Consider the following 12,467-nt stretch of genomic DNA (forward strand, 5'->3'; position numbering starts at 1 on the left):
GGCTCAGAAAAACAGGCTCACGGTTTACAAACTTAAGAGGTGCCAAGGAATCAGCTGCAGATGACACGGCCAGAACAAGAATCTGAAAATTGCAGAGGGCACCCCCTGGCTGCAGTTGAGTAATAGCCAAGGTGATGTCTGAATGTTGAATCTTGCTGCAGTGCGTTTTGGGGGCATGCGTAGTACCAGACGACAAGAGATATGAGGGGAGTTAACCAAAAAAGGAATAACATGATCTGACCATACAACGGGCAGATAAGCAAAAGAAGTGACAAGAGATGAAGGCGGAGATGAGGCAAGCTGCCTGTATGTCAGTGGGGTCATTTAGGTGGAAGTTGAAATCGCTCAAGACCCGCCCAAGACCATCAGTACCCCAAACTGAAGTCTGAGGTTAGCCACCATTTCAGATAAAACCGAGCAGAAAAGTGAGTCGGGTCTGGGAGGACGGTAAAACAATAAAAAATGAATTGTACTAGTAGAGGACACCACAACACAGAGTAACAAAGCCTCCATTTTAGCGGTGTGCTGAAAGGGCCGTACAGACACAACAACTTGGTGTTCCCGTGTAACAAATATTTTAATTGCCAATACAACTTTTGTATTTAGTATTGGATAAGAGAGTGATTTAATTCCATAATTCATAAGTCCATGGTACCTGTATATGTGAAAAACATAAGTTTTAATAAAAAACAAGAATTTGAAAAACGAAGAAAGTGTCGGATATATTCGTTTTTTTATTTTGAGTGAAAAAGTATCATGAAATGAATTAGCAAACTTATTAATGTGTCAATGTTATCAAATTATTTAAAAAAATTAGTAAATCTGTAAACACACTTATGAAAAGAAGCAACAACAGAAAAACAGTTATTGAGAAAACACAAACAATGTGCTCTAAAACAATTTAAACACAAATGTCTGACTTTTGAGAGCATTAATTAATAAATATATAAGCACATTTGTATAGGGAAACAACAACAAAGACACAATTGTTGAAGAAGCACAATCAATGTGCTTTAGAATAAATTAGACCTAGAATATCTGGCTTTTGAAAACATAAATGGTCATGTTGGTGCCAAGGCACATCTAAACTAACTGGCTGTCCCTGGCTAGCTCATATATGATGTGTAATTTAGGCATCATAGTGTGCCAATAGATCAAAAAAGATGCAAATTTAAACTGTTTTAGAAAAAATCAATAAAGATGTCATCAAATGTCGTCCTGGTTGTTAAATGCCAGGATGAGTCTGATAGAAAGGGCAGTACAGAGCAAAATAAATTAACATGGTGGATCATAGCACTCCTAACTCCTGCATTGGGGGGGGGGGGCTATACCAGTGAAAGATCTGATAATCGGAACGCAGGGTGTGGACCAAAAAAGGAGCCAACAAGGCTTTAAGCCACGTCTCAGTAACAAATGCCAAGTCAGGAGAATGGTCCTGAAAAAGAGTGTAGAGGTCGGTAGCATCCGCGGGGAGGGAACGTGTGTTAAAAAGCAGACACTTCACCTGTGAATTGACTAAATCAGCCACATACAATATATCCTGAATATCATGACCCCAGTCCAGGGGTGTGGGGGGTACACAGTATTGGAAGGTACCATCTCAATGAGAGATGTGAGAAACCTGAAGGTGTCTCACTTACTAGTCCCTGGGGATCCGTCATCCAGGTGGTCAAGACACGGCCATCGCTATTGGATCCAGTTCCTGGGGGTGGACTAGTGAGGGCAGATCACCTGGACGAGGGGTCCTCTGGGAGTGGAAGTGAGACGCTGACGGGTGAGATGCGGTATCCTCATCCTTGTAACACCTTTTCCCCATACTACCCAGTAGGATATGCAGAAAAATCACCCCTCCCCCCTTTCCAACACAAATCCTTTGTTACAGCACGACAGACAGACTGAAACCAGGGTCGTTGTTTACCTGACATGTCCCAACCCAAGGGTCAGGCAGAGTCAGGCACCTGACCACCCTTTCCCTTCCCCATAGGGATGAAAAGTGGAGCACATAAGCACACACCGAGCAAGGCTGAATGCACGAGGAAGCAGCGATTTCAGGACGGCAGTTCAAACTGAGGAGAAACGCAGCGGGACCTGAAAGGAAGTCAAGGAGGGAGTTGCCCTGGCCATTTTCAACTCAGATCCGCAGAGCCTCTGATGAAAAATACGGAAAACCGGGAATCACAGCTGGCCGGAGGTGCAGAGCTTGACAAAGGTACATGGCACCCTCCCGCACTGATAGCCAGGGCGGGGAGACGTGGTGGCCATCAAGGTACCGTCCTTGACTCCAGCGGAACAGGAACAAAGCGAGTTCAACAGAACCGGTGAATCGGAAGCACCTGATAGTAGACCTGAGTGGTCCAGCGCCACGTGGGCGCATAGTCGAAGGTCTCTGGCTGGTACGCTTCTCCTGAACGAAGAGACTGTGTTAAATATGGGAAGTAAAGGAAACTACAAGTCACAAGAGGCCACAGAGAAGGCCGGTATAAAGTGTTAAGGTGGTCATACAAGGGTCCGGATCACGTTAAAACCTTTGTATGATCGAAAGTCCTGGCGTTTGCACCCGACTGAGGGGAACACCATACAGACTGTGATAATAGGTTAACAGAGTGGCCCAGCGAGACGTGATCGCCCTTTGGAAGTCTCTGTGAAATCCACAAAACATTTATGGAGGTCTGAGCCCGGATGAGCGATTGCTTAAAACGACCTTAAAACTCATGAAGATAGAGAAGAAGATAGAAATCAAACAAAGGTAACTGTATTACAGGGGCAAATATGAACCCAACTGAGGGATGCCTATGAGTGGCTACTGGTAACAGCGTTATCTGTGTTGAAGCCTGACTGGGGGCTAAGAGAAAGCCTGACTGGGGGCTGGAAAATGTAGGGGAGGAATGGCCACGAGGCCCTCCTCACCTACAGCTCCCTCCCCAGGTGAGGACCATGGCTCGGTGGGAGCACCCTCATGCCACCCGGGCCCAGGTGGAGGGGGGTTCACCCGCCGACGACATTGCCCACACGCACCCTGTCTTTGCATTTACCGAAACTTAAGTTAGGCCTAGACGCCATCGTGCACAGCAAACATGGTGTGAGTTCAGCACACTGTAACGAGGCCCCCACCTTTGGAGGGCCTTTCATGCATCTCTGCCGCCTCAGCAGCCCTGGCAGATCCGCTGCGAGCGCGTTCCCATGAGAAAGTCGGAGATGAGCTAAACCCGAGATGCCAACACGGCAACATTATATTAGTAACAATGTGATATTGCACCCCGTATGACCCAGACCGCAAGGCCGGGGCAACGGGGAAAAAAGCTGAAGCATCACTATCTGAAGAAGGTAGAAAATAGTTCAAGTATTGGTGTTAATGAACTACCTCTGTTTAAAATGTGAACGAACCATAAAAATGTAACGTTATATGATATCCCTCCAGGTCTGGACTAATGCTGCTATAACCACGGAGAAAGATGTTGACCAAACGTGTAACCTCTATCTGTAAAAGTGTTTTTCAATAGTATGTAGAAACTTGAACTCATATATGTTTTCTGAATCACCCAAAGCGGCGAGCATCAATCTCTGTAGGCCATAACCTAGATATCCCTCGTATAACGTCTAATGTACATACAATACGCACACAATGTAGTGAACATAATGTTAGGTAATGAAATGGTACTGGAACCGACTGTATTAAAGAAATGTGTAACGAAAATGAAATATATATATATATATATGTGTGTCTGAATAACGTTAAAATGAGGCAGAACAGTATAAAACTTCTGCATTCACTGATCAGCAACGCACGAGGAAAATACCTTTGTGAGTATATGCAAGGTCATTCCCTCTCCCACCCCACCAAGCCTGCCAGATAAAAAAGCTAAGACTTGTGCTGCGCTCCCTCACCTCCCCCAACCAAGCTGGCGTTACTTCAGAGAGTCAGAGGCCCCGGCGCCGCAACCAAGGCCACAGCCCGCCACCTGTGTTATTTACAGCACGGTAATAAACCCACGGATGAACCCACTGATCTACCAGCACCCTCTCATAAATCCCCACGAACCCCCCCCAAGAATCCTGACCCCGTGTAAGGACGACCCCCATCATTGGGACAAGACACAGAGACCCATCTATATAATAACTTCTAACGCAGCAGACAGACATGTATCACTCGGCCCAGGTCCCGGAGCCCCGTCCCGTGACCTAAAATACCGGTCAATAAGACTCAGGTAAATCTCACCCCAACCAACAACCACCAGACCTCTCACGAGGTGCATTCCTCATGTGTTGCGTTTATTTTATAAGATAAGCTACGGAACAATTTATTAGTGAACGTAAATGTCATTTTCTGAATAACTGCAGTGTGCATGGCCTAGGGCAACTAAGACAGGAAAGGTATTCATCATTGTCACAGGCTGCCCCAGCGCACCAACACCGCACGGATGACCTCAAGCCGGCCTGCCAGGCCCAACCCAACCCACGAGGCTGACCAGTGACGTCGTCTTGCCAAGACCAACCATGCTGCAGCAACACCTATAGTTAGTCGACGATACCCAATCCCAATTAACTTGTGCCCCCTATAGTGTTTAGGTGTTGATGACGTTTTCTGTATTAGAAATACGCCTGTCTTTGCTATTGTCAGACAGAGCGCTCTCGTAGGTTGCAGAGTTCTTTGCATGCCTTATCCTTGGATAAACTCCCACTTACGCTCACCCGCACTCTGTCTTGGTCTTATTCCCACTACGGGAGAGTCCCTTATTGTCTCTCATTGCGGGGAGGATCGTGCTGAATTGGGGGCGCTTCCTTTCAGTGGTGACCCCGATAGCGTGATATCTCCAAACTATTTTTCCTAACTCCTTCTTAAACGACCCCCTTGTGGCACGAGAATCTCCGGTCGAGAAGGGATACGCACGGTGAGCCGTCTCCGGGAGGCCGCCCGCCAACGGCGACCGGCACAATAAGAAGTGCGCACTCAATGAGAAAGGGTACGGGATCCCGATTGGAAAAAAATCCCCTTTGAGTGCCGCTCGCCGGAGCCAGGGGCTGACCGTTGAGTTACCGGTGACGCCGCCTGGACGGACCCAGTTTCGGAGAGTATCGGTTCAAGACGGGCACGTGAGTACCGAGTGCGAGTGATCGTCAAGGGGAAAAGAAAGGGAATTGGGAATAACAGAACGGGGACAGGTAGAGGAGAAGAATATCGGGGGTCTACTACAGACGGGTCTTGAAATTTTCTTTATTCTTTCTTTTGCATATGGCCATTAGGAGTAAGAAATAAGTGACGTGGTAGAAGTGACGGAAACCTAGCTCCGAGAGGGGGTGGAAGGCGGCGCCGCATAGTACTATCTAAATTAGTACTGGGAATATATGAAGAAGTGAGAAATAAGTTATTGGTGTCTAGCAAAAGGAGACACCGGGAATATTTTTTAGTGATTGTGCTCTCTCTCTCTCTATTTCTTTTTTTTCCATTTCCACGGGGTAGGGGGTGAAAATGAGAAGGGTATGAAGTAGTTAGAACATCTTAAAAAGTGGGGACTCAGTAGTGGCACGTACAGACGTGAACACAGTAACCTTAGTAGGGAAACAGGGACAGCTGGCTAGGGAGGAAAGGGAGGAAAAAGACAAAGAGTGTGAGTGGAAAGCATTGTGAAGGGTGCGCGCACCGTACGAGTGTTAGAGACGAACAGGTGGCCGTGAGGTGGTGCCAAAGAGTGTGGACATAACCAGTACTAGATCGATTGCCAGTGAAATCACATAAGTGTGCCTGAGAATGAGAAAGAGATGAGATATGGTGAGTGAGAAGAGATTTGTGCACTGAATTACAGTGGGTGACAATTTTGAGAGGTCCGCTCTTGTCTGTGCCATAAAGGTATACGTACGCATATTTACACCTATTTAAAAGTTACGAAGGCGAACGCGGTAGCGCTGACGATTTAGAGGATGGGGGCTGAAACTCCCTTGTCACACATTTGTAAGAGCTTGCCGGGATATGCTGAACGCATAAATAAATATCATGATCAATGGTTAACAGAATTGAAAGGGGAGGGGTTGCCCCAGATTTGGCCAGAAGGAGGGTCTTTTGACAAAAGCGTTCTCGATATGGTATGTACCTGTATTCGCCTCAAGTATAAGGGGAAAAAATGGCAGACTAGGAAGGAGATATTAGATCTCTGGAGATTGTTTGAGGAAGTACCCCCACCCAAAGCCCCAGCACCAAATATTGATTTACCCTCCACCACAGACAATCCACTAATGATCCCGCGAGAGGAAAAGGAACAGTTAAGTACAGAACAGCCTGCGGAAGTGGTTATGTTGTACCCAATATTACCTAAACCAGCCCCTGCAACAGGATATAGCGACCCGATTTATGTGCCTCCCCCTTCAACCAGCACGCCACAAAGACCAACTGCACCCCCACCATACGAAAACACTAGAGAGCACACCCAGGGAGGCACACAGAGAGTGGACATAGAGAAGTTAACGAGTGACTTAGAGTCGAGGCTTACAGTGGCACGAGATGAGCTCTCAAGAATAAAAGACATATGTGAACGCACAGCGTGCGCCCCCACACAATCTGGACGCACGTCTAGAGCGTCGAGCGAAAGTAGACAAATTGAGGAAGGATGGAAAAAGGGGGAAATACTGTTCAGAATTGAGGAAGAACCGACCAGGATAATAGAAGTAGGGACAGCAGAAGGAAGCATTGGTGATGTCTCGAGAGAGAGAGGGATCAGAGAGGATTTGTTATGTGATGTCAGAGGAGGGGGGGATGAGAGTGATAGATTGAGCATGGCAGTAGGAGGAGAAGGCGAGGAGCTAGATGGGGCATGTTCACTGGGGACTATAGAGGATGAATGGATAGGACGACTAAGAAATAGGGTGGGGAAGATGGCGTCATTAGAGTCAGCAGTGACCAAGGAAAAGGAAGCTGCAACGGCAAAAGGGAAATTACAACTACCATTACTCCACAGGGGAGGTGGGAGGCCGAACTATATACCGTGGGCTCAGATGGACAAGGCTAACTTAATGAAATTACTACCACAGCTGTCAGGAGGGGCAAGCAAGTGGATATATGCATTTGAAAAACATACCGCGGGTATACCGCTGGCAGTAGGCGATGTGAAAAGCCTACTAGTGTCCTCAGTAGGGGATCAGGCAGACAGAGTGTGGGCTAAAGCGGGTTTTCCAGCTGTAACTTTGGAGTGTGATCGCCATGATGGGGCTTCTTTTAACACCGTGCGAGCAAGGGTGTGGGACGCACTGCGGGAAACTTTCCCAGATACCCCTGATCTGCAGTCAGTAATGCAATGTACCATGAATGATGGGGAGGACGCTATGGATTACATTCTCCGGGTGCAGGAGATGTGGAGAGCGGAAACGGGTACGCCCTGGCACCAATCCACGTCTCTATTTTACTTCATCATTAAAAGAGGGCTCCCAAAGGAAGTGCAAAAGGCACTAGATAAAATAGCAGGTGTTGAGGCAAAAGGCTGGCCGGAGATCCAAAGCATAATAGTACACCATTGTAAAAGGATCAAAGAAAGAGAGAGGGAAATAGCACAGAAAAGGTTGGCGGACGAGGCGAAGTTGGTGCAATCAAAATTGGTGAAGGTCGCAGCAGCGGTAGCGGGACTCCCACTCATACGGGAGGGAGAGGAAGGAGAGGAGGGGCAAATAGCAATACAAGGAAGAATAGCAGCGAATTGGGCAGGACAAGGGCAACGACAGTGGACAGAGCAGGAGCAGAACGGAGGTCCAACGTGGCAAGAGTGGGCCCCAAGAGGAGGAAGAGGTGGGTACAGGGGGCGAAGAGGAGGACAAGGGTATGGAGGAATGGGAGGAAATGGGTGGCAGGGTCCCAGAGGTCCACAGGGGAGCTGTTGGAATTGTGGGAGATGGGGGCATTACTCAAGGGAATGTAGGAGCAGACAAAACAACGGTTTCCAAGAGATAGAACAGTACGGACACCCCCATCCAGGAAGCCCCTACGGCCTCCCCATGGGACAATACCAGCAACCAGACAATGTAGTACAAAGGAGTAACGCACAACTACACGGACATCAATACCGAACACAAACCAGCCCACAGAATAATGACAATGTGCACTACACGCCTGGTAATACTTTCGCCACAGGAGCTAATGGGGCACCAGCCCCCGCACCTTACAGTGGAGTGTCAGTAGTTTCGGGGAATATTTTCGATCAAGGGGGGGCAATGAGACACCCCGCATAGGACAGCCCACAGAGAGCACTTGCGTGTCCAGTACTGTCTACGACCCACAATGCATCAGAGGAACCATTGATAGGAGCGCAGATAGGAGACAAGCAATTCATATTCATGGTGGATTCGGGAGCGGAGAAATCATGCATTAGAGAGGGCCGGTTCCCGTTATCTAATAGAACGTTAGAGACGCAGGGGTTCTCTGGGGCTGTAATTGAAGTTCCTTACACAGAGGTATTGGATGTGACAGTGGGGGGTAAAACAGTGAAAGCACCCTTACTGTACTATGAAAACTCTCCCATCAACTTACTGGGGAGAGATCTCTTGAGCAAACTAAACATGACCATATCATTCACAGGGAGCGGCATCGTATGTTCAACGCCAGGCATATGCCCCCTCCGTATATTAGCAGTAATACACGGCCACACAACAATAAAAGAGATCAGAGGGGTACCAAGAAATGAGGAGATGTTTGTTGAAGGCATGAGAACATTGGCTCTCATAGTACCAGAACTAAAAAGGGTGGAGTGGAGAATACCAGCAGAATTCCTTTTTCGTCCCATAGCAAGCCCTGACACTGCTCTTGGGGAAGTACTATCATTGGATTTGCATGCAATACATGTATCAGCAAACAGAATATGCGTGATTGGTATTGACATGGAAGGGTGTGAGTGGCGGACAGTATTGTGTACAAATGCAAATATCCCCCTGAGAGAGCTCTCGGACGAGGAGCTATTTTCTGACACTGAGGGAGATGGTGAAGTAGTGATGGAACTGGCAATGCCCTGCGACATCGTAGTTACAGCCAGACAAACTAAAGTTGAACTAATGGCGGTAGTAGGAGCACCGCATACATTTTTTGATGAAGACATGAGTTCAGTACCCGCTAACTTATGGACTAATGGCCCCCACGATGTAGGGTTGCTACATGAAGTTCAGCCTGTGGTGATAAAAGTAAAACAAGGAGCAATACTGCCCCGGGTGAAACAATATCCACTGTCGCGAGAAGCAGAAGAAGGGATCAGAGAGACAATAGAAGCACTGCTAGCACAGGGTATAATAGTGCCCTCAAACTCCCCATGCAACACATGCATTTACCCAATCAAAAAAGCGAAGGGGGGTTCATGGAGGATGATACAAGATTTACGCCCATTGAACGATGTGGTAATGAAGGAGTTCCCTTTAGTCCCGAACCCGGCGACAATACTGTGCAACATTCCAAAAATAGCATCACACTTCACAGTAATTGACTTAAAAAATGCATTCTTTTCGATTCCCTTGGCAGAAGAGAGCAGGTACTTGACAGCATTTACATTGGGAGGAAGGAGGTTCGAACACTGCAGACTACCACAAGGATATTGCGAAAGCCCAAGCATATTTAACAGGGTACTACATGAAGATCTGGGGAATTTGTCTGTAGAAAGCACAGTGATTCAGTACGTTGATGATTTATTGGTTTGTGCACAGGCTGAGGAAGAATGCAGACAGGACTCGATAACACTCTTGACATTATTGGCAAATAAGGGGTACAAGGTGGACAAGGGGAAGTTACAATACTGTCTGACGGAGGTCCTATACTTGGGTCAGTTGATATCAAAGGATGGCAAGCGAATTATACCAGACAGGGCACAGGCGATTAGAACAATTGGGGAGCCCAAAACAGTAAAAGAGATGCAGAAATTTCTGGGTATGTGTAACTATTGCCGAGCATGGATATTGGACTATGCAGCGTACACAAGGCCCTTGCTACAGGCACTGAAAGAAGCACAACAGGAACACAAACACATAGAATGGACAGAGGTGATGAACACAGCATTTAACTCACTAAAAGAGCTGATATCAAGCGCTCCAGTACTAGCAAACCCAGATTATGGGCGCGAATTCTTCTTATTTTCACACTGCAAAGGAACATTGATGACAGCAGTACTGACACAGAAAACATCTTTAGGGCACAAACCACTCGCTTACTATAGCGGCACCCTAGACGCAGTAATGCAAGGTCATTTCGCGTGCGAGCAATCCCTAGCTGCAGCCGCGTTCGCAATTGAAAAAAGTGCCACGATAGTAATGGGCTGCCCGGTGACACTGTTCGTGGAACACTCACTTTTTGCAATATTAGAGCGAACAAAGAGCACATTGACAACACAACGCGCCACAGCATATGAGATAATACTGTCCAGCGCTAACATCCATATAGTAAGATGTAAAACAGTGAACCCAGCCACATTCATCACAGAGGCATGCACCATAGAGGACATGCAAAACCACAACTGCGCCACGTACATAGGTGACGAAAGTAAGGATCAAGTGATTTTTGAAAATGCCCTGACCGAGGGTGAGGTGTATTTTGTGGACGGGTCAGCATCAATAGACATGGAGACAGGAGAAAAGCATGTGGGTATGGCAGTGGTACGATTAGAGGAAGATGAATATGAGATACTAGTACAACACCGCCTCCCATCACACTATTCAGCGCAAGCAGCAGAACTAATAGCGCTAATAGAAGCATTGCATGCCGCCAAGGGGTGCGCAGTGACCATATATACAGACTCAGCATACATGACAACAACAGTTCACGGCGGGTTGGCCCGGTGGGGGCGGAGAGGGTTCCGACGAGCAGACGGAACGCCAGTCCAGCATGCAGAATTATTGAAAGAACTGATTGAGGCCCTGCAAGACCCCACGGCAGTGGCCATCGTAAAATGTCAAGCTCATACCACCAATACAGATTTTGTATCTGTGGGGAACGCGGCAGCAGACGCCGCTGCCAAAGCAGCTTCATATCTACAAAAAGGTGAAATAGGAGAGTACATGTTGCACCACACAGCAGGCCAAGAAGTACCCACAGGATACAACATGATGTCCACACAGGAGATAATAGAGCTGCAAGAGGGAGCTAGTGCAGAGGAAAAATTGCTGTGGACTAAGAGAGGATGCAGCAAATCACCGACTGATTTATTGTGGCGACAAGAGAGTTCAGGAAAAGTGGTAATGCCAATCACGCTGTTAGAAATAGCATTTCAACAACTACACTTTCCTGCACACAACACAAAGAAACACATAATGGCAGAGATACAAGAAGATTGGTTTACACCTTGCCTCCAGGAACATGTCACAAGGTTAGCTCTAGAATGCACGACATGTCAAATTTACAACTCAGGTATGACATTGCGTACACTAAGGGGTACGATACCAAAACCAAGTGGCCCATTCAGAGAGCTCCACATTGATTATGTAGACATGGGAGAAAGGTGTAACGGGGCTCGATACATGATTGTGGTTGTATGTCCATTTTCGAGGTGGGTGGAGGCAGGCCCTTGTGCCCGCCCTGACGCGAAGGGCGCCGCGAAGTTCCTAGTGCGGGAAGTGTTTCCGCGCTGGGGAATTTGCGACGTTATTCGCTCAGATAACGGGACGCATTTTGTTAATGAACTCTTTAAAGAAGTGACTACATTATTGGGAATAAAGCACAAATTATGTTCGATTTATCATCCTCAAAGTAATGGCGTCGTAGAAAAGATAAACGGCCTGTTAAAAAGCAGATTATCAAAACTTTGTTTTTCCCTTAAAAAGACCTGGATGTACTGCCTGCCTTTGGCCTTGTTTGAGCTACGAAACCAGCCAAGTAAGGATCACCATTTGTCCCCGCACGAGATCGTCACGGGAAGAAGAATGCACACAGCGCATTCGCCTCTCCGTGAGCGTTCTGATGCACACAGAAGCGCAGCCATATTGGGGGAGGAGTTCACAGAATACCTGCGAAAATTGACAAGGGCAGCGCGCGTAATTTCAAAGCAACTAGCCCCCCCCTCGACAAGAGAGGAGGGGAACGCGACTGAACCAAACGGTTTGCCTGAAAAACCACTACAGCTAATGCCTGGGGACCTTATATATGTTAGAAGTTTTGTGCGGAGGTGGAACGCACCACGCTTCCATGGCCCCTATGAGGTAGTGTTTTGCACGCCTACAGCAGTAAAGGTTAAGGGCCTGCGATATTGGGTGCATTTGACAGATGTACGTAAAGCTTACAGCGCTGCGGAGAGTGAGGTGCAGGATGAGGCACAGGCAACAGCGGACGATGAAGTTGTGCGGAATGAATGATTTGAATTTCGTGTGCTTCATGAGATGAACAGTGAACACAATTAGCGCGCAACAAATGTCCTGGACTAAAACATGTACACATGTATATGTAAATTTTCTTTTTACAATTTTTGAAAGTTTTGCGTGGGGTTCTTTTTTTTTTCCCTTCCTGTACAATTTAAGATGTTTTT

The 12,467-nt window shown here is 47.2% G+C and overlaps 2 protein-coding genes across 3 annotated transcripts in view; one reads left to right on the top strand and one right to left on the bottom strand.

Moving 5' to 3' along the window:
* Positions 1 to 12,467, bottom strand: part of HAUS2 (HAUS augmin like complex subunit 2) — a 483,701-nt gene that overhangs the window by 421,041 nt on the left and 50,193 nt on the right. The window lies entirely within an intron of this gene.
* Positions 1 to 12,467, top strand: part of LRRC57 (leucine rich repeat containing 57) — a 213,809-nt gene that overhangs the window by 155,846 nt on the left and 45,496 nt on the right. The gene's annotated exons all lie outside the window — the stretch shown is intronic.

Source organism: Ambystoma mexicanum, chromosome 14 (assembly GCF_040938575.1).
Source record: "Ambystoma mexicanum isolate Mex_15411 chromosome 14, UKY_AmexF1_1, whole genome shotgun sequence".
NCBI lineage: Eukaryota > Metazoa > Chordata > Amphibia > Caudata > Ambystomatidae > Ambystoma > Ambystoma mexicanum.